The 26,926-nt window shown below is 40.8% G+C and overlaps 1 protein-coding gene across 3 annotated transcripts in view; it reads right to left on the bottom strand.

Annotated features, from left to right (window-relative positions):
• The window catches only part of SLC41A2 (solute carrier family 41 member 2), a 119,219-nt gene extending 97,138 nt beyond the window's left edge, over positions 1-22,081 (bottom strand). Inside the window, exon 1 of one of the 3 annotated variants that reach the window (XM_080812491.1) lies at positions 21,897-22,081. The gene's annotated coding sequence lies outside the window, so the exon portion shown is untranslated. Of the gene's footprint in view, positions 1-10,867; positions 11,063-21,837 lie in introns of those variants that run through there. The other 2 variants (XM_080812492.1, XM_080812490.1) reach the window with 2 other exon arrangements.
• Positions 22,082-26,926: the final 4,845 nt, after the last annotated feature.

Here is a 26,926-nt window from a genome sequence, read left to right as displayed (position 1 = left end):
AAATAGCAAGGAAGGGCAAACAGAGCTATGTAGCAGGTGCTAAGGCCTGGCTCATCCACTTCATCATTCACTCACTTTCCTTCCTTCCCTCTTGGGACTGTGGAGAAGTCTTGGAATTCCTACTGGGAAATATCTTAAAATAGATTCTAGGACCCCAGACCTACTAACTTGGAATATCTATGTTTGAGACCTGTACATCTTTCTTTTTAAATTTCCCAAGCAATTATGGTACAGACTTCTTGTGAACTTGCCCTGAGAATCCAATGAGTCGATTAGGAACTAGATGCCATTTTCTGCCACTTGCAGGTTGATCAGTATACAGAAAAAGACAGTGCTTAAAGAAAATCAGATAACTGGAGTAAAGCCGAGGAGAAACCAAGTAGTCCCAGAAAGAGAGAGATGACCAGAACAGCTGCCTGAGAACCTTCCATGGGTCGAGAGGCTCAACTGTACTTCTGGAACTAATGAGATTCCCAGAACCCTTAGATGACTAGATTGAGAGGGTTCTGTTCTTCAACCCACTGTGTCTTTTAAGTTTTTCTTTCTTTTTTTTTTTTTAAATCTTTTTGAGAGAGACAGAGACAGAGACAGTGAGAGAGAACACAAGCAGGGAGGAGAAGGAGAAGCAGGCTCTCTGCCAAGCAGGGAGCCAGCCGTGGGGCTTGATCCCAGGACTCTGGGATCTATGACCTGAGCCGAAGGTAGATGCTTAATGGATGGAGCCACTCAGCCTTCCCTCTGCATTTGTGTCTTTTTAAAGAGCAAGCATTTCACTGCCTCAAGGAAATCTTCAATTAAATGAAATATAAAACAAACCTCAAAGGGATTGAGCTTTAAGACAAGTCTATACTACTGAAGGGCATGTGATGAATACAGGCAGTTTCTTCTTCCCTTTGAAGTAGAATTATACAGTTGATCAAAACGGAAATGCAGAGAACTGGGGAAACGTGATCAACTAACACTAGATAGAAAAATGAAGGGGAGGGAAGGGGGAATAAAAAAGAGGAATTTCCCAAGACAAGTCATCTCTGTTAGAATATTTATAGGGCATGGCTAGGCACATAGTCAACACAGAGTTGGCCAAGCAGGATCCAGATGCAAAGATACATCCAGCTCATACTTCCGCTCCTAGTATCCTCACTTTAGCATAAGCAATTCGGAAATGAAGATGGATACTCAACCAGGGCCTCTGTGCAAAGAGACCATGAAGGAGGGCTGAAATCCAGCCCAAGGCTCCATTCATGGGGCTGCCTTTTTCTGGGAGGCAGTATCCTACCCACCAGACCACACAATGACAAGTGGCTCAAGCAGGACCTAAGTCCTCCCCCTTTTCATATATCTGTTTACTTACTATTTCCTGAGTGACCACGAGATGCTGGAGTTACACCAAATTAACAAAAGTCACCATTCCTGCTTCTAATGGATTTTAACTTGTAGTGGGGAGGATAAACCACCAGGTGAGCAAACAAATGAGATAATTTGTGGAATCTGTGATAAGGGCTATAAAGGAAACAGCTGATTTAATGAAGAGTGAGTAAGTTACAAGGTTAGAGTGGAGGGCCCCTGGAAGAGTTTTCTCACTTCTCTTCAAAGTGACATCATCCTGAAGCTACCATTTTATTTTCCAGCTCCAAAAGTCCCCTCTACCACCACCACCACCACCATCACTACCACTTGAAGTGAAACCCATCCACATTAAAGGACAATCCACAGAAAGAGAGAATCAAAGCCAGGAGATGAGAGAGTCTCGTAAATCAGAACCTCTATTTCATTTATGTAAAGCTCATTCCAGCCCCGTTGTTCCCAATTATGTGGACTAATAACTCTACATTGAGAAAGCTAGTCTGAGTGGTGTTTCTATCCTAATAGTTTTTTTTAAAATAATGCAATTTGGAATTAGTAGGGATTATCCTGTTACAGGTGCATGCCCTAGACTACATATCACTATTTTGCACTGAGAAATGTGTTTATTTTTATTTTATCCTTCACTTCATCCAGTTACTGAGTGATCATCAATTAGCCTAATGCTTGCTTACCGACAAGTTCCATTACCTCCCTTAAAGACTCCTTAAACTTTCTTCTTTTAAAGAAAGCACTTGGGAACTCACTGAATAATGGATTATAATAAAAATACTTTGTGATGGATGTAAGATGAGTAATGTACATATATATCACCAAATAAAAATCTGTTGCTCTATATGATTTACCCATGTATGACTAAAAACAGGCAGTAATTTAAAAAATAACTGAACAGAATTTGGCAAAGTCTTCCCTAGCTTTAAGGTACTTAAAGAATGTCAGTGGAGATACTTGTGGGTCACTCCTCAGCTACTTAGTAGGTTATATTAATCTAACCTAGTTGAGAAGAAACCGTGTCTTTAGAACTTCTGCATGTCAGTTACAAAGAAGCAAATCTCTAAAAACAGAATCTGCTACTCTACTCGCTAATGGCCAATATTTGCACAAAACAAAAGTTGCAAATATGTGGCATAATTCAAAAACCCTCGACTGAGTGGCTGTATCAAATACTATTACTTAGCAGTTGTGTTCCAAAGACTCTTTAGGTGCTATGCACAGCCAACACAGGGGCAACTTTATTTTAGTGCCTTGGACCCTTGTTACTCAGAGTACGGTTTGTGGTCCAGCAGCACTGGCATCACCCGGGAGCCTGTTAGAAATGCAGGATCTCAGCTCCAAGCCCTACTCCAATCTATGAATCAAAGCCTGCCATGTTAATACATCCCCAAGTGATTTGTGTACACATGAATGTTGGAGGAGCACCTCCCTGTACATTAAAAAAAAAAAAAAAAAGAATCTGATTTATAGGGCGCCTGGGTGGCTCAGTTGGTTAAGCAACTGCCTATGGCTCAGGTCATGATCCTGGAGTACCGGAATCAAGTCCCACATTGGGCTCCCAGCTCCACAGGGAGTCTGCTTCTCCCTCTGACCTTCTCTCCAGCTCATGCGCTCTCTCTCTCTCAAATAAATAAATAAAATCTTAAAAAAAAAAAAAAAGAATCTGATTTATATTCCCTATACCAAAAAGGAGATGTTGTCAGACTTTCAAATGTGAACAAGGACATGAGCACTGGTAATACATTAAACACTACTAGTGGGACAGTAAACGTTATTATACTGTTTTGGAAAACAATGGGCATTATCTACTAAAATTAAAGATGCATATGCCCCACATGCCAGCAATTCCACCCTAAGTTCATGCCCTGAAGAGACTCTTGCATGGTTCACCAGGAGACAAAAAAAAAAAGAATGTCCTCAGCAGCATTTTCATACTAGCAAAAAAATGGAATTAACTCAAGACCCAAAACCTAAATTGTGGGATATTCACACACTGGAATACATGAAAGTCATGACAGACACAAATTTCAAGAGAATGGTTATATTTGGCTAAGTGGTATAAAAGCAGACAGGGGCTTCAAAGGTATTGGTTGCATTTTTTCAGCTTGATTGAATACCTGTTTATTACTCTCCTTTATTCATATATACACTACATGAGCGTTTCAGTATGCATGATACTGTAGATTTTATCTTACTCCCATTACTGCCACCCTCCAGTAAGAGAATTATCTCCACCTGTCGCCACCTTACTTGAAGGTACATGAGAGGGTTACACTTCCTCATCTCCACTGACATCAGATTTGGCCACGTGACTTGCATTGGCCAATGGAATGAGAGCAGTGGCAACACCTACAAGCAGAAACAGTTCAGCTCTGTCTCCTTTTCCTTTGGTCATGAGACTGGCACATCCTAGGTTAGTGCTGCTTCTTCAGACTGGATCCTGGGACAGAGATACACGCAGAGTCCCAGCTACGGCAGCCAATCCACGGTAACTCACAGGCAACATGTAATGTGAGAAAGAAAGAAAGGCTTATAGTTGAAAGCCGCCAAGAATTTGGAATTATTACCACAGCATGATCTAACAAAAGCATCCTAATAGTATAGATATATTTAGAAAAGGACTCTGGCCTACAGATTCCTGACTATTTTAGTTTAGGTGAATCTCTGATATACTGAGCACTTATGGGTTCCAACTATGGTTAGAGTTTTAAAACAGGGGTTTGCAAACATTTACATCTTATTAACCAAACTTCCCCTCAAATTTTACCAAGTTAAAAACAATCTTTCCCAAGGGGCACCTTGGGTGGATCAGTTGGTTTAGAGCCAACTCTTGGTTTCGGGTCAGTCATGATCTGAGCATAGTGAGAATGAGCACCATGTGGGGCTTGGTGCTCAGCATGGAGTCCGCTTGAGATTCTCTCTTTCCCCCTGCCTCTCTCCCCCTACACCTCTCCCCATCCCCCCCCCAAACTGCACATGCTCCTGCTCTCTCGCAAATAAATAAATAAAAATCTTTAAAAAGAATCATTCCCCCCTCATGATTAGAATGGCCATCATCAAGAAGAAAAGAAAACAAATGCTGACTAGAATGTGAAGAAAAGGGAACTTTACGCACTGCTGGCAGGGCTGTAAATTGGTACAGCCATTATGGAAAACAATGGAGGAACCTCAAAAAAATGAAAAAACAGAACTACCATACGACCTAGCCATTCCACTTCTGGGAATAAATCCAAAGGAAACAAAGACACTAACCTGAAAAGATATCTGCACTCCTGTGTCCAGAGCACCATTATTTACAAGAGCCAAAACATGGAAACAACCTAAGTGTCCACTGACAGGCAAGTGGACAAAGAAGTTGTGATGTATGTACTACATAAACACATAACAGAGTATTCAGCCATTAACAACAACAACAACATCATCAAGGAAATACTGACATTTGCGACAATACGGACGGGACCTGAGGGCATTATAAAATGAAGTGAAATAAATCAAAAAGGGAAATAGAAATACCGTATGATCTAATTTATATGTACAATCTTAAAAGAGAGAGAGAGAGAGGAAGAAAGAAAAGACAAGAAAAAAAAAAAAAACCCAAACTCACAGAAAAAAAGATCAGACTTGTGGTTACCAGAGATTGAGGGGGTGGGGGGACAGATGGGGGAATTTGAGGAAAGAAGGCAAAGAGTACAGACTTCCCATTGTAAGATACACAAGTACTAGGGACATAATCTGCAACACGGTGACTATTGTTACCGCTGCTGTAGGTTATATAAAATTTGCTGAGCAAGTAAATCTTAACAGTTTCCCCCACAAGGAGAAAAAGGGTTTTTTTTTCCCCCCTCATTTCTTTTTAGTCTACCTATATGGCATGTTAGATGTTAACTAAACTTACTGTGGTAATTATTTCACAAAATATTCATAAGTCAAACCTTTATGCTGTAAACCTGAAACTCACACAGTGATGTATGTCAATTATATTCTCAATAAAACAGGAAAAAAGTAAATATATATACAAAATCTAAATTTTTTTTAAAGATTTTATTTATTTATTTGACAAAGAGAGATCACAAGTAGGCAGAGAGGCAGGCAGAGAGAGAGGAAGGGAAGCAGGCTCCCTGTTGAGCAGAGAGCCCGATGTGGCTTGATCCCAGGACCCCAGGATCATGACCCAAGCTGAAGGCAGAGGCTTCACCCAGTGAGCCACCCAGGCACCCCCAAAATCTAGAATTTTTTAAATGATCTTTTTCTAAAAATAAGTGTACATTTTAACACCAAGAATGTAGAAGGAGAGGGGTGCCTGGCTGGCCGGGTTGGAAGAGCCTGAGACTCTTGATCTTGGGATTGTGAGTTTGAGCACCACATCTGAGGAAGGGATTACTTAAAATGAATGAATAAATTAAAACTTAAAAAATAAAATAAAAGAATGCAGAAGGGGCAAAATATCAGGCTAAAAGACAGCCTTTCCATTGAATACACTGAGATTTATAAAGAACTCACTCCATGGTCCCCATCACAGTTTTGTCATGGGACAGCCCTGGTCTACAGAGACCTATCAGGGACCGATTGATTTAAAGGAATGTAAATACCAGATACCCCTTATGAATTAAACTTCAGTTACAAAAATGAAAAGCATTAATGTTCAAATTGCTTGTTTTTAAAAGTTGGGAAAAGCCAGAGTATTGTATGTGTGTTGAGTTACTAAACCATTATCTCAGAGAAAATCTGCTCCTTGTGCTAGAGGAAGCATCCTGTTGCATTGCAAAGGTTAAATGATACACTTGAAAAATCTGGCAGAGCTGTGAGGCAGGCCTGTCATGCCTAATTACTAAGAAAGGCATTAAATGAGAGCTTAATACTTTGTTATATTCCCATCACAAACATGTTTTGAGTTCCTGTTACCAGTATTATCACATTTAATAAAAAATCTCAAAACCTGTCCATCAGGTGGGTATTTTCTATTTGTATAAATATATTTGCATAAACTGTATATATTTGTATAAATTGTGTGCACTCTGCTCCTTTCATTTTCTCTTTGAGTATATCTCTTCTGTGTTTTGTTATTCAAAAGCAGGTAGTAACCAAACAGGATATATTAGGTGGTCAGTTAAATTAGCTTTCAGGAAGGTTATGGCAAACAAAACCAGAGCTCAGCTGATATATAAACTGTTTCCTTGTTTCACAAAAAATATTTGTTCAGGGGCCACCTGGGTGGCTCAGTTGGTTAAGCAACTGTCTTCGGCTCCAGTCATGATCCCGGAGTCCCGGGATGGAGTCCCACATCAGGGTCCCAGCTCCGCGGGGAGTCTCCTTCTCCCTGGGACCTTCTCCCCTCTCATTCTCTATCTTTCTCTCTCTCTCAAATAAATGAATAAAATCTTTTTTAAAAATTTGTTCATTCTTTTGAATAATACTCAGTTAAGTACTTAACTGTCTAATCACAGAATCAGTTCATAAAGAAGTATTATGTCAAATTATTTAAATTGTTTTGTGCAGGACCCAAACAACAGGTTGACTTTATGGCTATTCAGTTTTCTTTAACTACTTTCGTTTTAAGCTCTAAATCTGTGTAAACTTAAATCTTCACCAACCTCTCTCAATGATTAACTCCTTCCATTTAAGCAAAAATGATGTTTAATAGCCTTTTAAGTATCAGTTTCATTACCTGAACCTCAGCTTATCCATTTCTTATCTACAATTCCCTTTTCCTGAAGAGTTTACCATCCAATCAGCACATATCCCACACAGCTCCTAAACATATCCCTCTGGTTGTCTCGTGTTCACCCCGGCACCATTCTCTGTCATTCTGCTGTGACCTCATGCCAAACCTGCCTCCCTTGGGTGCTCATCACCCAAGGACACCCTAATCCCATTTATGGAGATCAGAGACCTTGACAGCTCGACTACTGAGTTCATACTGAAAAACTCTCCTCTCCACTCAAGCTAGCCCTACATCTATTACTAAAAATCATTTCCCATTTTTAGCCCTTTGATTTCATCATTTTCATCCACTGAAATGGATTATTTCCTACATTGCTTATTTGGGGTTCCTAATGTTTCACACGGACTCAGTACTTTCTACTAGATTACCCAAACCAGGTAAATTATTCTCTCTTCTCTGCTTCCTTTATTCAATCCAATTTCCTTTATTCAGCTTTTCCACTTCTATACTTTCTACCCAAATGTTCCTAACACCCAGGAACTTTCATCTCATTCAAAAGGCAATGATAAAAGTATCCAACCTCAAAGAAATCTACCCAAATTAATGTAAGACTAAGGGTACAGAGAGGAAAGAATAGTCAAATTAAATATCAAAAATACAGTTAGCAATTTTCCTACCACTTACAGTTTTTAAAAGATACATTTTTTTAAATGAAAGGCATCCATTTGGTTGTCTAATGCCCACTCCCACATGACAGAAAGGACAGGTTGCATTTCCTGTGATACAGATCACCTGGCCCTCAACAGAAATCAATATAGTGATGTATAAGAAATCTCAAGAATTCCAAATGCACTATTGCTGCTTGGCAGAGGTATACAATTCATTGTATCCAGTTAAGAATGGATAACTAGAAAAAAGTATACAAATGTATTCTGCTCATGTCCTGCAGCTAAACAAGGAATAGGAACTGCCCACAGTAACAATTCTAAGGAATGAAGATGAACCCATTCAGTAACTGTCCCACAGACTTTATTAAGTATAAGTCTCAAACTGGTCCAAACAACAGATGAGTTATAGTAATTTATATATCTTATAAATTTCTATCATTGTTCAGCTCCTTTAAAAGTGCTTAGAAGGGCTGCCTGAGTGGCTCAGTGGGTTAAAGCCTCTGCCTTCAGCTCAGGTCACGATCTCAGGGTCTTGGGATCGAGCCCAGCATCAGGCTCTCTGCTCAGCAGGGAGCCTGCTTCCCTCTCTCTCTCTCTCTGCCTACTTGTGATCTCTCTCTCTCTCTGTCAAATAAATAAATAAAAATCTTTTAAAAAATAAATAAAAGTGCTTAGAAACTGAGAGGTGTCTGGTGTTTCAGTTGGTTAAGCACCCAGCTCTTGCTTTTGGCTCAGGTCATGATCTCAGGGTCCTGGGATCAAGCCCCATGTCCGGCTCTGTGCTGGGAGCCACGTAGGCTTGGGATTCTCTCTCCTTCTCCCTCTGCCTCTGCCCTTCCCCCCACACCCATGCACACACACTCTTTCACTCTCTCTCTAATAAGTAAATAAATAAAATCTTTTTTTTTAAAGTACTTATAAACTGAAATATTAAGACACACTACCTCACAAATACTGTCCTCCCTGGTTAAAAGGCTCACCTCTAAAGTACCATGAAAGTATCTCCTGCTTTCTTTTTTTCCTTTTTTTGGCTAAAATACGTAATTAGCTCCTTTTTAAGATCTTGACTTCTTTGACTTAAACTGAATGCAAGCACTCCCAGAAGTTTCATTTAGGTAGGAGGGAGTGATATCAAACTTTCTTGGCAAGTCAGGAAAAACTGGGAGAAGTGAAAGCACAATTAACTGCCATTTTAGTAGCACTGAATTCTGCAAAATTGGTGGTGCTGATAAATCCCTAACAAACACAAAAGCTTGAGCAGTCATGGACATGATTCAGCTACTGATATCCAAGAACTAGCTGTCTGCATAAAACATTCACTCACTTCCAAGACTGTCCACTGAGAGGAAAGAGTAATGCCATAAACTTTATTGATTCTTTCTATATGCCTAGAAGACAACCAAACATTTGGTTTGGTTACAGCCAGAGAATGTAAAGAATTTGTTTTACAGCCAGAGAAATAATCAGTGGGTGTAATAAATCCTCTGTATAATAAATCCTCCGCACATCTCAAATAGTTTTTCAAAGAAAACCAGATTCAGAGCACTGACTTTGTTTTCAGAATCACAACCCTCAATGTCACTAGTTAGTTAATTTAATTAATTATTTTTTGGAAGAATGATTTAGAAGAATATGCCACAACAAGCTACTGAATCAACTAAAACACAATCCACAGTTAAACTGTTTCTACTTACTGAGAAAATGTTGACAGAATAAATACGTGTGCGTCCAAAGAACTAAGGGTATTGCATAAACAAAGTATAATTTATCCTACCAAGTGCCATCGGTTAGATTGTATCTAGTCCCTATCAAACCAACCAACTAAAAAATGGTGGGGGGGATTCAATCATTTAACTAGACATTCTGATTAAATTCACAGCAATTTACAAATTCTTTTTATAACACAGGAAGCCAGCTATAACCAGAAATATCTGCTAGAGCTATGATTTGAAAAAACTTGAGGAATAGTTGGATAGTGAGGAGTTCAATCAGAGAACCCTGTTTTGAAGTTGAGAAACTGCTTTTCAATAATAAAATGAAGTATATTTCTCTTACTCTGTGTTAAACATTTCTTACATGTATCTTATTAAAAAACTGCCACTTAATGACTCTCTCCTTTAACTGACAAGCAATCGACATTCATTAATTTCCTGAGAACTACTGCTGAGAACATCCCCTTCTCATCAGTCATTCATGTATAAAGTCATAAGAGACTTTATTTAGAAGGCTACGCCAAAACAAGCTAATGAATAAAACTAAAACATAATTCGCAGATAGTCTTGCTACTGAAAACTGGTATATTTACTTTTCTTTAATAAATATTGAGCCACTTTTTTTTTTCTTTTCTACTTCAGCAGTGAGGAAACTTACAGGTACATCAGAAATTCAAATCTATGATCAATTTATTCATCTTAATGTTAAACTCCTAGTTTTATTTTCTCTGGTCCTAGTTTCGGAATTCTTTTTTTTTTTTTTAAACCAACATTTCTTGTAGGTGTTGTTTTTTATAAACTGACCCAACGCTTCTGTGTAAAACATAGTGTACATAAGAATAAAACATAAATACATTTCCTAACCAGTTTTCTCTGGCTCTTCTGAATCTGAAATACTTAAATTGAGAAAGTAAGTTATAAGTTCATCAGCATTTCAAATGAGTAAAAATTATTATTCAGAATTCACACAAAAGTATACTTTCATACTTTTCCCTATAACACATGCTTATATTCTTAGAGAGAATTCAATTCTAAAAATGCAAACCCACTTCTGGACCAACATAAAATATACACTTAGCTCTCTATATAATTAAACTGAAAACTGAAAATGAAAGCTTCCAGAATTTTAAGGTGCAGAAAGGATGCCAAAGTGCCCAAGTTAAAAAAAAAAAAAAAAAAGGAAATCCTATTTTTAAGAACAGAGAAAGGAAGAAAGGAAGCTAACATGCCAACACTTAAAAGAAAAAGAAAACTTGTTTTTAAGAAAGGTGAAAGGAAAACGTGGTTTTCCCCATGTAAAGTTGGCATTTTTCTTCTACATTTTAAGACCTGGAGTGTCCCATAATTTTCATGGTATCTCATTTCAACTACGTACTCAAAGCACATCTATCCGTCTACCTTCCCATACTCTCCCCTATCTCAGAGGCGAAGCAGCACCCTCATGCACAGGCCACATTAAATTACATTACCTTCCAGAGTGATGAAACAGGATAGCACCCTCCCTGCGGTGTTCCTCAGGTGGGAGCCTCACATCACCCTCCCTAGCTGGGACACTCTCACAAGGGCACCACCCCAGGGAGATGAAGCTGATCTTCTACCTTCCCAAACTGCACTTTCCAGTAAGAGTCCTCCCAGAGTGCTGTGGAGTTCAAGTGTACCGAGTCAGTACAAGGGACTCTGCAGATTAGGTAAATGGCAAGTACACAGTGTTATGTTACTCAATTATCTTGGCAGCGAACTGAAACAGTGGCCTAACTCAGTATCTTTACTCCCTGCAATCAAGTCTCTCCTCTACCCTTTGGTCAGGGCTGTGCACCTTTTTATTCAAATATCAGTTTAAAAAAAAATGGGAGGGGAAAAGCTCTAAGTTCAACTTCAAGTTCAAGCTAACTACCCTCAAAGCCACCTAAAAACCAACTGCATTGTCATGATGGTCTTTGCTCAACAATGTCCTGACTACCTTTCCTTCTTTCCTAGCTCATTTGAAATTGTGCTTCTGATATCCACTAGCATAGAGGGTTTTTTTTTTTAATTACTTTTCTTTTTCTCACAGAAGCAATAGGTCTTCAGTGAAAAAAGAAAAAAAAAAACCAAGGATACATAAAAATTGTTTATTCTGGAAGCCCATTATTCAGAGATAATCACTGATGACATATTGGTATATATAACTCTTTTTTTTACAATACTTTTTCTCTATATATGTATAAAACAAAAATGGGCTCATATTGTACATATTATTTTATATCTCGCTTTTTGCATTTCATAAAACATCCCCCAAGTTTCCTTATCAATAATATTCTACAAAGTTACTTTTGATGGTTACTTGCAATTTCCTCCTTCTAAAACTCCTAGGACCTCCAAAATTGCCACTTTCTTTGCTACCTCTCCCTCTCCACTCATTCCCCAGTAAGAACATCGCAACTAAAAGGCCTTCGTTTAATGAACACATCCTAAACACTGCCAGATAGCTGACATTCTGTATTCATTTTCCCATTTTTTATAGCCATTTCATTTATATTTGTTAGATAATTGTGAATAAGTTGCTGCATCTGTCCCATGACGCTCCAAAGCAAGGCCAGATTACCACCGAGTCTATGGTGTGTCTCCCCAACAATCCACCATATGTATTTCAAAATGATAATAACTCTAAACACCTTAAGAGTCACAAAAAGGTATGATTTTTCCCAGAAGGGCTACCTCATTTTTTCTTTAAAAATCACAGAACATTAATGTTTTTCTCTCTTTTGGTGTTTCTTTGCTAATGCTGAAATGCATGCTTAGATTGCCCATATAGGATTGAGAAAGGGGTAGGTTATGTCCTAAAGAGTAGTATGATTTAATTTTCTTTCCTAGTTTTTATTTAAATTTCAGTGAGTGCAATTACACTAATACAGTGTAGTATTAGTTTCAGGTAGAGAACTTAGTGATTCAAGAGTAACATGATTTTAAATTCAGATTATAAAATCTATGCACAGACTCCCATACCTGAGTATACAGATTTCAGGCAAGTATGTGATACGGAATCACTGGCAAATGCTTTACGCTATATTTGAAACTGTACAAAGCTTCCTGAGCTATTTGCTATCCTTTCATTAAATGAATTAATCAACAACAGGACTTGCATTGAGTGATTTTAGGGGGAAATTCCAAGTGACTTATACAGCAAATCTCTACACTTCAATTGAGAGAGATGATTTTCTTTGAAAAAAAATCCAATGTCGAGAAGTATCAACACACGAATGATACCGACAGTAGTTAAGAGTTTGGGCTCCAAAGTCAAACTGCTTTGGCTTAAATTCTGACTTTCATTAGCTGTGGGAACTATGCCTCTATACCTCAGTTTCCTCATGAAAAAAAAACCTCCCTCATTGGGTTCTTCTGATGATTAAGTGACTTAATACACATAAAGTACGTAGATCAGTGTATTAAGCCCTCAAAAATGTTAATTATCAGCATCATTATTTATCATTCTTTCTCTACTTTTATAAAACATTCAAAACCTAATTTTCCATCCCTTTTGCTCCTTACTAAGGAATATACAATGCCATATGATCACAAAAATATTATACATCGCTGTATTGAACCCCTGGCTTGTAATTTGCAGGTCCACTGTTCTGTTCCAATTTTCTTTAAAAAAATCAACTGAGGTTTAATATTTACCTTTTATATAATTTATCACATCCTTTTTTTTTTAAGATTTATTTATTTGAGAGAGAGACAGCCAGCAAGGCAGGGATGGGAAGAGGGAGAGAAAACTTTTGCAGACTTGTGTTCAGCACAGAGCCCAAAGCAGGTTTTGGTCTCACAACCCTTAGATTATGACCTGAACTGAAACCAAGAGCTGGACACTTAACTGACTGTGTCACCCAGGTGCCTCTATCCCATCCTACTTTTAATTTAATTAATTAAACTGCCAGCAAGCTATAAAGTGTTGTGTACATATACTGACCACTATGTACATACACTACATAGTACTTACATATCCCAGACAAGACAGGTCTTTAGGAAACCAGTGTTTTAAAAGAAAAAAAGAAAATGAAAGCTGGAATAGGAAGTAGCTGTAATACCATTGTTAGGTTTACATATCATCTCTGATGTATTTTTTCATTTTAAAAAGAGATCTAAATAACATTTTTACAATCTACAAATAAAACAGACTGCCTTAAACCACAACTGTACGATTTATTCTGGACCAAAGAACTAAGTCTACTCAATCAGAACATGAAGCACTTGGAAGGATGGAAGCCATCATGAGTTTGCCTGGGGTTATTCTGAAACCTTATAATCTGGAAAGGCTAGAGGATAAGAGTTTTCTGACCTTTTTAAAAAAAGAAAATCCAAAGGTTACTATAAAAGTTCTTTACTAATTTTTATCTATAAACATAAAGGAAAGTGGCAAATGTCGTGAAGAAAATAGCAGACCGAGCTCTGGAGTCTCAGTCTTTTATGAAAACCTGGGAGACACACATGTTCACACATTGCAGTTTAGGAAACTGAGTCTGGAGGATGTTAAGACATATGCCCCAAGCTGTAAAGTTTGTTAAGATAAAGATACAGGATCTTGAATTCATGACTTCCTGACTAACCAGCTAGTGATAAGGAAGACACTACTGGTACTCTGTGTTAGGATCCTTCAACACCAGCGTAAGTGGCCCTGGGGGATGAGGACGACAGAACCAAGGTCCTTCCAAGGCTCTTTCTCAGCTCTGCTCATGCCCAAGAGTGGAATCCAGCAAACTGGATTCAAGTTATTTAACAGAGCTGATTGCTCAAGAATGAAAATCACTCCTTCTTAAACCTTATCCTGAATTCACAGGTGAACTCTGCATTTTCTTTAATTACTCAACTAATAAATGAGCAAGTATTTACTGAACACCCAGAAATGGAGCTGTATCATAAAGTGCCTTTTTTTTTTTAATAAGTGCCACATAAAACTGCAGAAGGAAGAGACCACTTCTTTTTTTAGTACCTGCCCACCCCTCAATGCCCTTACTTTGCTAAAAACATTATTGCCTTTATCTATATGAAGGTCATCCTTTACTAGTTTATGACGTTATGACGTTTTGATACAAAATTCTACATATTTCCCATTCAGTATTAGTCAAAATGTGGGTGTTCACTAAAAATATGTTGAAAGGAGGAATGAACAAAACAAATGGTGAGCAGAACCTTAAAGGACAACTAAGATTTAGAGAGATGGGGGAGAAAAAGGCAGGGGTGGTGGGGGGAGGACCAGGTGACTGGCTAGCAGTGAGTGGAGTACTGGAGTAATGAATAGAAGGTCTGTATGGAACATTCCTGTCACCGTGCAGCAAAATGGTACACTGGGTAAGATCTGGAATTCCTGATCTGGAATCTCCTAGGGGACTTAGGACTTCATTTTCTAAATTAGACCCATAGTTTTTAAACACTTAGTTTTAATGCAGAGCAATTATTTGTTTAAATTAAACCCTATGTGAAATCCCTACATATAAAATAGGAACAAACGAAGCGGTATAGGATTTTGTAACCTGGTTCCCACCCACTTGGTCTTTACCTACCCAACTTGAGAAGAAACCAGGAGCCCCCTCATGGGGGCAAAACTCAAAAACTACTGGGTTAGAGAAAAGTCTGGAAGGACAAATACCAAAGTGCTTAAAGTATTTGCTTCTAAAGAACTAGGTTGGCCTATGTTGGGGTGGGGTGTATGGTAAGGAAGGACTTGAAATACCCCTTTCCCTTTTAAAATCTTGCATATGTTTGTATTATTTGAATTTTTGCTCACATTGAGCACTTTTTATTTTTTAATTTAAAAAATAATAAATGAGACCATTGCTCTGAAATAGCACTTTTAATGGTTAAACTTCAAGTGCATTGCCACATTTTAATGAATAATTTCCCTATAGCGAAACATTTTCTTAGCTAAATTACACTGTAATGAAAATGAACATCTTTGTGCATAATAATTTCCCATATTTAGAATTATTTCCTTAGCATACATTTATACAAGTTGGCAGTTTCAATTGAGGTTCTACGATGCACTGCTTAAAATAGGACTCTGTAGAACATAAAAATATAAAATGCAGTAAGTATTTTTTAAAAGCCATCCCATATTAGCAAAATTAGATTCCAGCACTCATGTTTAAGCTACATAAAATCTAATTTACAAAACTAATTAGCCAAGTTTCCACATCTCAAAAGTGTATTAAAGAGAATCTGAATCAGAACTTGAAATCTCTCTACCTTTCATGAATTTTTCATAACTTCTCTTGCCACTTATCGAAACCATACACTTAAAGAATTTTTCCTTCACAGTTGGGTTTCACAATCTAATTCTGTGAAGTCACAGTACTGTGACAGTACAATCATTCTCTGGCAACAAACTGACATCATTAGATTCTTATTTGTTAGTTCTTTGGGGTATATGGATGTTCTATTTTTACTTCTTTTAAGACCAAAATTTATTTTCTGTTGCCTCTCCATTAAGCTCATAAGACTGATACATTTTAATCTAATTTATTCTCTTTCCTCCTAGCCATCTTTATCAAACTGTCTTTTGGTGAGTGCTCAGAAAAAGGCCTATCCAAACAAAATACAAACGACCGCTGGGTTGCCTCCTCTCGTCAATAATCTGTCACTGCTCTGCACTCCTTGGGAAGAAAAACTCCCAGATCAGAGAGTCTGTTGTTCTTTTTCGTCTCTCTGCTACTGTTTTAATATATCATAAGAGTGCTTTTTGTTAAATTACCTTTTAAGTAAATCAGTATGGTTCTATCACTAACATGATTCCAACTGAGAAAAGAATTTCCAATGAAACCTTTTCCTTTTTCCAAAAGTAAGTATTATTAGAAATGCCAAGGTCATTTCCACTACTATGTAACAGTTCTAAAATTAAGACTGTTTAGACTCTATCAACAAAGGTTTGCTTCATCCCTACAGGGTACCAAGCACTAAGCTAAATACCAGCAGTTCAACATGAGTAAAACAGAAGCAAGATCTACTCTTACAGACCTTTCCGTCAGTGCAAAGGCACTGAGGCAGACTATTAATCTTTATGAAATGGGAGGTTCCAGTACCAAAAATAGTGGAAGGATTCTTTAGAAAAAATAGATTAGAACTAATTTTGGGATACCTGCAACATGGAGCCAAAGAATTTGTATTTTATATTCAGAGAAAGCCTGGACACTCAAAGGGATCTTTAGAAAATATTCATCTATTTAGGCCCTTCCTGAAACTTTCAGTGGCTTCTCATTTCCTCTAAGATAAATGCCAATTCTTTAATAAGCCTAACTAAATCCTGCCTTATCACCATCTCCACCCACCCAACACCTCTGGCTGTCGTCACACAGGGCTTTTTCTCCGTTTCCCCCGTTGCCGATTTTCAAAGTTTACAAATCACAATCTAGTAACTATGTGTGACACACGCTTCTATGTGATTTCTTTTTTATTTTTTTATTTTATTTTTTTTAAGATTTTATTTATTTATTTGACAGACAGAAATCACAAGTAGGCAGAGAGGCAGGCAGAGAGAGAGGAAGGGAAGCAGGCTCCCTGCTGAGCAGAGAGCTGATGCGGGGCTGGATCCCAGGACCCTGGGATCAAGACCTGAGCCAAAGGCAGAGGCTTTAATGCACTGAGCCACCCAGGCGCCCCTATGTGATTTCTTTTTTAAAATGCAGGTCACAACCCACTCCACTGAACTGACAATCTACTCGTGAGTGCCTAGGTGTCTGCAGTTTGAAAAATACTTTAGTACACCACCCTCTCTCTTATTGACCTTTGCATTATGCTCTTTTTTCCTGAAACTCTTGCTTTTACGTGGCTACCTCCTATTCTACTTTGTGACCTTAGTTGTTGGTTTTTTTTTTTTTTTAAGATTTTATTTATTTGTCAGAGAGGAGGGGAGCACAAGCAGGGGGAGCAGCAGGTCGAGGGAGAATCAGGCTCCCCACTGAGCAAGGAGCCTGATCCAGGACTTGATCCCAGAACTCTGGGAACCAGACCTGAGGCAAAGGCAGAAGCTTAACCGACTGAGCCACAGGTGTCCCTGTGACTTTAGCTCGTAACCATCACTTCCCCGACCCTCCTAGATGAGGTCTCCCTTCTCTGTGGTCCCAAAGTACCCCAAACTTTCTAACACTTATTATACTTTACTGTAACTGTTCTGCACTGGTTGTCTTTGCAGGCTGCAAACTCCATGACAGCAAGGACTCATTCTTCTTCACTGCTGAATCCCAAGGGCCTAGACTAGTGCCTATTACATATTCGACACTTCGTAAATATTTGAGGAGTAAAAAAGTTAAGATATAGACGTAATAATCTATGTATCTAACCACACAATGAAAAGATCAGCCACTTAAAAACTGTTCAGACGTTTAGCTACTTCCAAGGAAAATAAATTCTCAGCTCCTATTTTGTAAAGTAGTAAGTTCCTAGGCTAGCCTACAAAACACACACAACACAGTTAACTGATAAGAGGACCTCCGTATTTCCCTCTCTACAAAGACAACAGGACTTTCACTCCCCTAAGTCCCCTAAGTCGAAGAACACACGGGATTAAAGGGGCGCTTTTCTTTCTCTTTACCCCATCAGCAATTCCTGGAGAAAGTGACTGACCTAAGGGCTGAGACAGGGATAAAGGTCAATATTCCAGACAGGCCCCACCCCTGAACTCTCACTGGCTCTCTCCCACTTGGATGCCTTCAAGGAAAGTTCTCCTTTCCATTCCAGCTCCTAGGAGGGCAAGAACTTTCCCTCCCTGCAGGGGAGACCTGACCCACAGCTTTTTAAGTGCTACAGTTTCCTCTGGGTAGGTCAATTAAGAAAGAAAAGAGTAAGCACAGATCTAAACTACATTCTCCAATCCAGTTTTACCAGAAATAACAATGAAACTGTATTTTAACAGCATTTTAATCTTTATCTGGTTTCTTGACCCTGATCTCAACTTGACCACAATGTGGAGACAGGGGGAGTGAAATTAGCATACTGTAATTAGCATACTGAAGAGCTTACACGTGAACAGTATTCATTGCAGTCTGACTTCTGGGTCCTAGGAGAAGAGTACCACGGAGATGCAAGGGGAAAAAGGGAAGAGGAGCGAAATAAAGAAGGTTCTACCTTTTCCTATTTAGAATTTCTCTTGGGCAAAAAATGTCTACATAAGTTGAATCTATTTTAATATCTCACAACCTTTCCTTCCAAATTCTCATTCTTGTTTTTCTTTTCTCTTCTTCCAGAGCCTTTATGCTATCCAAAGATCTCTATTTTCAACACTCACACTTTTAGAAATACTGCAAATTTTGTCAAACCTCCAAAATGTAATATGATCCCCTACTACTTACCTCTCCTATCTTTACTCGGGTCAAAATTCCCATTTCCTCAGTGTAGCTGATCAGGGGGAAAGCAATCTGATTAAATCCATTCACATTACAATAGAATAACTGACTGACAGTCCTAGCCTTTGATCCCTACTGGAGATACATGTTTTCTTATTTTCATATATATTTTAAAACACACACACACACACACACATTATTCTTAAGCTATAGAAATGTAACTATAGTAATCTCAGAGAAAAGGTGTGAGGTGCCTAGAAGCTCACCATAAAGGAGGCAGGTCTGCTCTGATCAGCATTTCCCAGGGATCCTGTCCCCAAAATTGTTCCCATTTTACACTGCCCTTGACATTCAGTCCTCAGTAAGTCCTAAAAACTCCAGGGTGTGAAGAAGGCCAACTTGGAAAACATCTGTAGCTATGGGAGACTTTTATATGCATTGGGTGAGTTAGTAACAATCACTATTAGGTTGGATAGGTTATCTTCAATATTCCGATAATCATTCCATTAGCTAAAAGAAAAACATACACTCAGGTTACATACTGAAATTATTCATTCTACTAAGAAAGTCAGTGAGTCATAAAAGGGTTAAATAACATTTCCATTGTTTTATAATTTAGTAGTTAAGAAGGATTGGACTGATCTTTATACTTTTAATCAGTTGCTTATCCATAATTCCACTTGGAAATCTTTAGTCTTATTTTCTTTTTTTTTTTAAAGATTTTATTTATTTATTTGACAGACAGATCACAAGTAGGCAGAGAGGCAGGCAGAGAGAGAGGAGGAAGCAGGCTCCCCGCTGAGCAGAGAGCCCGATGCGGGGCTCGATCCCAGGACGGACGCTGGGATCATGATGCGGGGCTCGATCCCAGGACGCTGGGATCATGACCCTAGCCGAAGGCAGCGGCTTTAACCCACTGAGCCACCCAGGCACCCCTTTAGTCTTATTTTCTATAACACTTCTGAAATTTGGAAGTGAAATTTTTTTGAACAGTTACGTTAGAGCAATAGGAAAATGAGCTTGAACTCCTGAGAGGCAGGTGCCATGTCTTTTTCAGTGGTTTTTGCTATAAAAGAGCTAAGGTTAACACTGAATTTTTGTGTACTCAGAAATTAACCACAAAAGCAGCCTAGCTGCATTCATTCAGCTACAAGTGGCTCTTAACTTCAGTGCCACCAAAAATATTTATTTGCCACCCACAGATGAGTCTAACTGTAGTAAAAGACTACAAAAACTTGGGAAAACAAGATCTTCCACTTTGCCTGAGAAGTTAAGCAAATGAAATTTTAATTGAATAATTGGTGTTTGCCATTTTTTAGTATTTTGTTTAGCCAGCCATCAAAATAAATTATTTGTAATTATTTGTAATTAAAGTGATAACTGGGACTGTTTTCAAACCAAGCAATGAATATATGAAAACACCGGCTGTGTGTGGTCTGTCTTGAATCTGGTCATAGCATACCTTTTGTGGCTTTTCTAAAGATAACAGAAAGGGAACCGGGAGGTAAGATGATCAAGAATTGGCAGGTAAGGTATTCTGAAAAACATTAATGGCCCTTACTCTGCTTTCCCCAAGTAGAAGCATTATGTTGCCTGCTATCAGGTTGGTTGGCTTTTTTTAGTCAGTAATAGCCCCCAAACCTAAATTTTTTTTCCATAAATGAATAACATAATACAACAATAAAAAATACCCAATATGTAAGGAAGAAATAAAACAGATAACCACATCATAGTATGGGCAAAGGATTTGAGCAGACATTTCTCCAAAGAAGCTATACAAAGAGCAAGTAAGCGCACAAAAAGACCCTCAACACGATTAGCCCCGAGGTAAATGCAAATCAGTATCACTTCACACCCACCAGAATGGCTATAACAAAAACTAGCCAACAGATCATCACAAGTGTGGGTGAATACGAGAAGAAACTGGAACCTTCATACAGCATTTGGCCGGAATGTAAAAGGATGCCCCCTACTATACAAAAGTTTGGCAGTTTCACAAAAAGTTAAACACGCAGACACCCAAGAGAAATGAAAGCATATGCTCACATAAAAACTACACACAAATGTTTATGGCAGCGGCATTATTCGCAAGAGCCAAAAAGTGGAAACATCCTGAATGTCCATGAATGGATAAACAGTATGTGATATTATGGTACACTGATACAATGGAGTATTATCCAGCCATAAAAAGGAATAAAGTTCTGATACACCCTACAGCATGGATGAACCTTGGAAACATTTTGCTATGTGAAAGAAGCCAGACCAAAAGCCACATATTGTAGGATTCCTTTTATATGAAATTTCCAGACTAGGCACATCCATAGAGAAAGAAAGTAGATTAGCAACTGCCAGAGGGTGGGGTAAAGGAGAAATGAGAAATGACTGCTAATGGGTTCAAGGTTTCACTCTGAGGTGACGAAAATGTTCAGGATAGTGGTGATAGTTGCAAAACTTCGTGATTAGAGTAAAAGCCACACTTTAAAAAGATTAATTTTATGGTATGGGCAGTATATCTCAATTAAAAAAGAAAAAAACAAGTGTTCATCTACAGAAAGATGACATATATGTGTAATAGACTCGTAAAGGTAATATACATAATTGCATACGAAAACGTAATCGCCTAATGCAGATAAACGTTTGGAGTGTTTTTTTAATTAATTTTTATTTATTTTTTAAAATTCTTTTCAGCGTTCCAGAATTCATTATTGGTTTTTTTTTTTTAATTGAGATACATTTCACTTACATAAAAGAATGAAAGAAAGCGGTGAGACGGAGCAACTGCCGAGCCCCGAAGCGGTGGAGCTGGGGTGTGCCCGAGCCCGCCGGGCGGCGTCTCCATCCGAGCTCACCTTCCACCGGTCCCGCAGCCACCCCACCCCCGCTGCCGGGCCCGGTGTCCGGGGCCGCCCGCCCGCCCGCCCGCTCGCCCACCCGCAGCTGCCTGGCTCCCCCGTCCGCGCCCAGGGCCAGCCTGCCGTCCCGCCCGAGGTGGGGCAGGCGCGGGGGCCCCGGGGGAGGAGCCCCGGCGGCTCCGGAGGGGCGCGCGGCCGCCCAGCACAGCCCGGGCCCTCCCGCGCCCCGGTCGCAGGGTCCCAGCCCGGGCCCGCCCCACCTCCCTCCAGTACCTGGGATGCGCCCGAACCCCGCGCCGCGGCCAAAGCCCAGACTTCCCCTCCATTATCACCTGCCCCGGAGCGCGGCCGCGCCGGCCGGTGTGAGCAGAGGGGACCCCGCCTCCTCAGACGCGACCTCGGCACCCGGGGCGCGGGGTGGAAGGAGCATTCACCTAGTGCCCCCGCGGCGGCGCGGCGGCTGCCCCCGGCCGCGGCTCCTTCCTGCTGGCGCGCCTCCTCGCGCCCTCCCGGCCCCGCGCTGACAGCCCGGGAGCCGGCGCCCGCGGCCCGCTCGCTCCCCGCCCCCGCGCGGCCGCCCCGCGCACGCGCAGCCCCGCCGCCGCCCGAGGGGAAGCGAGCGCCTGGTGATGTGGCCGCGGGGGCGGCGACCGGGAGCGCGAGCACCGCCCCTCCCCGACCCCCGGCCGCACCCTGAAAGCCGCCGCCCGGGGGGGCGGGTTGGAGGAGAGGACGGGGGAGTCTTTAGGGAACCGTACCCCGGAGGGAGGGACTGTGGCCTTTCGGCAGCCCCCTGCCATCCCCGCAGACCCACGCCCATCCACATCGCCAGCTGCTCCTAGGTCCGAACCCCCAAATCTATGACTCATGATTTCTGTGCTCAGACCAGGGGCCTCCTGGTGGCCGCGTTCGTGTTCCCTTCTCGCAGACTGGAATGAAAACCAAGGCGTCTGTAACTCTGTGCTTGCCTTTGCGCAGAGCCTCGCTGAAGGGGCCGTGTCTCGCCGAGGTCGGAGAGAGAAGGGGGTGCACCAGTAGGGGGTGGGATTGAGGGCCGCTCCCAGCACCTCCCCAGGGGAGCGAGATGTAGACGCCAAGTGCATGGGCGCAGTGGAGATGGCTGGGATGCCAATACTTTTCCAAGCTCGCCACAGTCCAGGTGAAAGTGACCAAAGTTTGCACCGTAAAACCCCCCAGACCTCTTACCTAACTATTGAGCCCCTTTGGTATGACTCAGGTAATGGCCTATGCCTGCGGGATATTCCAGGGACTGTCCTCAGGCACTTATTCCCAAAGGCTGTCATTTTAAAAATTACACAGCCAGTGGCCCTCTTTTCCTCAGAGCAGAGCTCCCACTGTCCAGCAGTGACTTCCTATCAGCTTTTCAGATGCTAAGGGACACCAGAGCATACATTTATCCAGTTTTTTTTTTCTTTTTTGTTTTTGTGCTTTGCAATCAGCTTGAGTTTTGACCTTAACCTTCTGGGCGAAGTGTGTTTATGTACCGGTCTTGACCATCTACAGTCACGCCTTTTACAATGGCGAATGCAGATGCTCTTCACAGTCTAAACACCGTCAGGAATGAAAGGATAATTGCAAAGAATATGGAAAAACAGGGTTCTGACTGTATTTCCAAGTGGGTTTTGTTCTCACTGTTCTCAACCACATATCGCTTGCAGGTAAATAGCTGTTCTTAAAAGTTTGCCTGTAGTAAAATTCAAACCAGGTAAGTGTTCCTCCCTGGGACCGTGCCGTCTTTGGAGACTTCTGCGCTAAGTTTTAATCAGAGAAACCACCCTCTCCCAGTTTTGAAAATCTACCACCATTTTTTTTTCTTATTGATTCTGAGCCGGTGGTTTCAGCTGCCCTAAATTTCATTAGGTGGGAAGCCTTCTACTTACGGGGTGCTGTCATTCTGTATGCCACAATATAGTGAGTATTTTTTAGATATTTTAAGCTCTAAGTTGGAATCCAAATCCAAACTAAATTTCAACTCTGAAAATAGCTCAGGGTAGAATTGGGTCAAGAGACACCCCTTTCTGAAAAATTAGATCCTAATGTGTGCGGGTGACAATGCTCACATCACTACTTCCGCTTCTGCCTGACAGCTGGCAACTTAAAATGTGAAGCAAGTGGCTTAGAATTGAAGATCTGTATTACTCACTGCTGCGATGATTGCTAGAAGAAAACCTGGGAGTTATGAGAGCGTGTAACAGTGGGACTTGTCTGTTCACTCTAGCAGTAAAAAAGATCCCTTTGAGGAAGTGACATTTAATCGGAGCCTTGAAGAATAAGGAAGAGTAGGTCTGACAACAAAGGGAAAGGGGTGGGGAGTGCACTTGTTGCTGTGGAAACCGCAGGTTTGAAGGCTCTTGGGTAGGAAGGGACTCCACCTGTGGCTGAAATGAGGCAGCTAGTGCTGAAGGAGATGTGGGTATATGGCTTGAGGGCCATGGTGAAAATTTGGGACCTAATCCTAAAGACAAAAGGAAGCCACTGAAGAGTTGGAGAGACTCCATCTGCGCTCGATCCAATTCGTGTTTGCAAATGACATTTCTGGCTGCAGTGTGGGAACTGAGGAAGAAGGCAGCAGCAGAGGGTGTGTGAAAACCAGTCTGCAGGTATGGGAGAGTAGAAGACGGTGGATCGAGGACATCAATCAGAATTAGATCTATAAGTGCCTAATCATTGGCTGCATGTGAAAGGTGGGGGAATGAAAAGTGCCCAGAAGGGTGCCTGCCTGGGTGGCTCAGTTGGTTAAGAGACTGCCTTCGGCTCAGGTCATGATCCTGGACTCCCAGGATCTAGTCCTGCATTGGGCTGTTTGGCAGGGAGTCTGCTTCTCCCTCTGACCCTCCCCCTTCTCATGCGCACTCTCTCTCTCTCACTCTCTCTCTCAAATAAATAAAATCTTAAAAAAAAGAAAGAAAGAAAGAAAGAAAGATGTCCCAAAATGACTCCCAGGTTTCTAGCGTGAGTTCATCCCATTCCCCGGGATGGGGAGTTTGGAGGGGGAGGTCTCAAGGGGACAAGTTTGAGTTCCTTTAAATATGTTGAGTTCGCTGTCTCTATGAGACATCCAAGTGAAGATGCTGAGTATATATTTACAAAATAAATCTGGAACACAAAGTAGAGATCTGGATGGAAGATGAAATCAAACCTAAATGTTTAGAGAGCAAGGAATATGACTTGCTTGTAAGAACTTAACCTCTAAACTTTAGAAAAAATGAACAGAAGCAAAGGGTACCTAATACTATATATGAGACACTCCACAGACAATATTTTTATTTTATCCTTTACACCCTATGTGGATGGTATTATAATCGCATTTTTCTTTTTTTTTCTTTTTTCTTTTTTTATAATCGCATTTTTCATATAAGGACACTAAGGGTTAAATCCTTGGTCAAATTTACTTGAAATCTCAATTAAATAAGACCAAGTGAATAAGAATCTCTGTGGGTAATTCTGATGATCACTGAGGTTTAGAAACCTAAAAGTGCAGACTGCTTAAAAGTGGTCACACAAACCATATAAAACACCTATTTTAAACAATGATTAAAATAAGATAAAATAAAATAAAAAAAGAAACCATGATTCCAAGAACATGTAGCCGATGCAGCAAATGTTTGTGGATACATGTCCCTATTTCTTTCACCTAAGCACGCCCCCCCCCCATTATCAATGCCCTTCCCGGGAAACTCTGGAATGTTCATTTGTTCATTCATGCAGTAAGTAGTTATGGTGTACCTACTACCGTGTACCAAATAACAACAGTCATTCATTTATTCACAAATATTTATTGAGCACTTACTAAACACCATGCTGTTTCATGCTCTGGGAATATAGCAGTGAACAAAATAAACAGATGCCTGCCCTACAGAGTTTACATTCAGGTGGGGAAAGACAAACAGACATGTATGTGTATATGAATACAGGTATCTGTATACAGGTATATATGTAGAAAGATGTATATATCCCACATGGCAATAACTACAATGAATACAAATAAAACAGGAGAAAGAGTTGGAGAGTTCAGGGTATAGAGGGGAGGGGAGACAGTTTTATACATGGCAATCCATAGAGGTCTTGCTGGTTTGAGCAGAAAGGAGTGAGGGAGCAACTATGCTATCTGGAGAAGGTACAGCAAGCACAAAGGTCCTGAGGCAGATGTGTGTGTGAGGTGTCCAAGATACAGCAAGGAGTCCTGTGTGGCTGGAATGAGAAGTAGCTAGAGGCAGGTCATGAGGTTTGTAGGCCATTGTAGGTAAGACCTTTGACTTTCACTGTGAGAGAGACGGGAACCACTGAAAGGGGCTGGGCAGAGAAATGGCCCACTCTGACAGTTTCAAAGGGATGACTATGGAGAGCTGAGTGAGGAGGCAAGGGTGGAAGCAGGACGACTAGTAAGGATGCTGTTCCAATAATCCAGTCAAGGGGGGGGGGGCTGGGTGGCCTGGTCAATTAAGCATCTGCTTTTGGCTCAGGTCTTGACCCCAGGGTCCTGAGTTTGAGTCCTACATTGGGCTCCTTGGTCAGCGGGGAGCCTACTTCTCCCTCTGCCTGCCATTCCCCCTGCTTGTGCTCTCTCTCACACACACACAAATAAATAAATGAAATCTTAAAAAAAAAAAATCCAGGTGAGAGAGATGGCAGCACAGACCAGGGTGGTCAAAGAAAAAGTGGCAAGAAGGTGCTGCACTCTGGATCATTTGACAGGAGAGCTCATAGGCAAGATTGGCTAATGGATTGAATGATGGGTAAGAGAAAAAAAAGAAAGAAAGGCGGTTTACGATGTCTCCAAAGGTTTTGGCTCAAGCAGTTGGAAGACTGGAGTTGCCATTTGCCAAAATGGCAGATGATAAGAAAAGTTAAGAGCTGGTATGAGAACCTCTGGGAGGGTCTACTCTTCTAAGCGCCTCGTCTGTGGGAACAAATTCAGTGCTCACAACAACTCTCTAAGGTATATCCTGTTGTTACGCCTATTTTATTGTCAAGGAATTGAGATATTGCTCTATAGGGTACTTCAGATTCCACTGCTGTGAATGGTGATAATACTCCAGAGGTTACCACTGCATTGTCTCTCTGGGAAGGCAGATGACTATATATACAAGGACAACAAAATCTAGAGCTACAATGGGAAAATAGGAGGATGCCGTAGCTGTACAAAGCAGAAGCATCTTCCAGGAAGCACCTGGGTGGCTCAGTGGGTTAAGCCTCTGCCTTTGGCTCAGGTCCTTGTCTCAGGGTCCTGGGATTGAGCCCCACATTGGGCTCTCTGCTCAGCGGGGAGCCTGCTTCCCCCACCCCTACCTGCCTCTGCCTACTTGTGCTCTCTCTCTGCCAAATAAATAAATAAAATCTT

The sequence above is a fragment of the Martes martes genome (assembly GCF_963455335.1).
Source record: "Martes martes genome assembly, chromosome: 8".
NCBI classification, from domain to species: Eukaryota; Metazoa; Chordata; class Mammalia; order Carnivora; family Mustelidae; genus Martes; species Martes martes.
The sequence above is the reverse complement of the archived record's forward strand: the minus strand, read 5'-3'. Positions and strand labels throughout refer to the sequence as shown.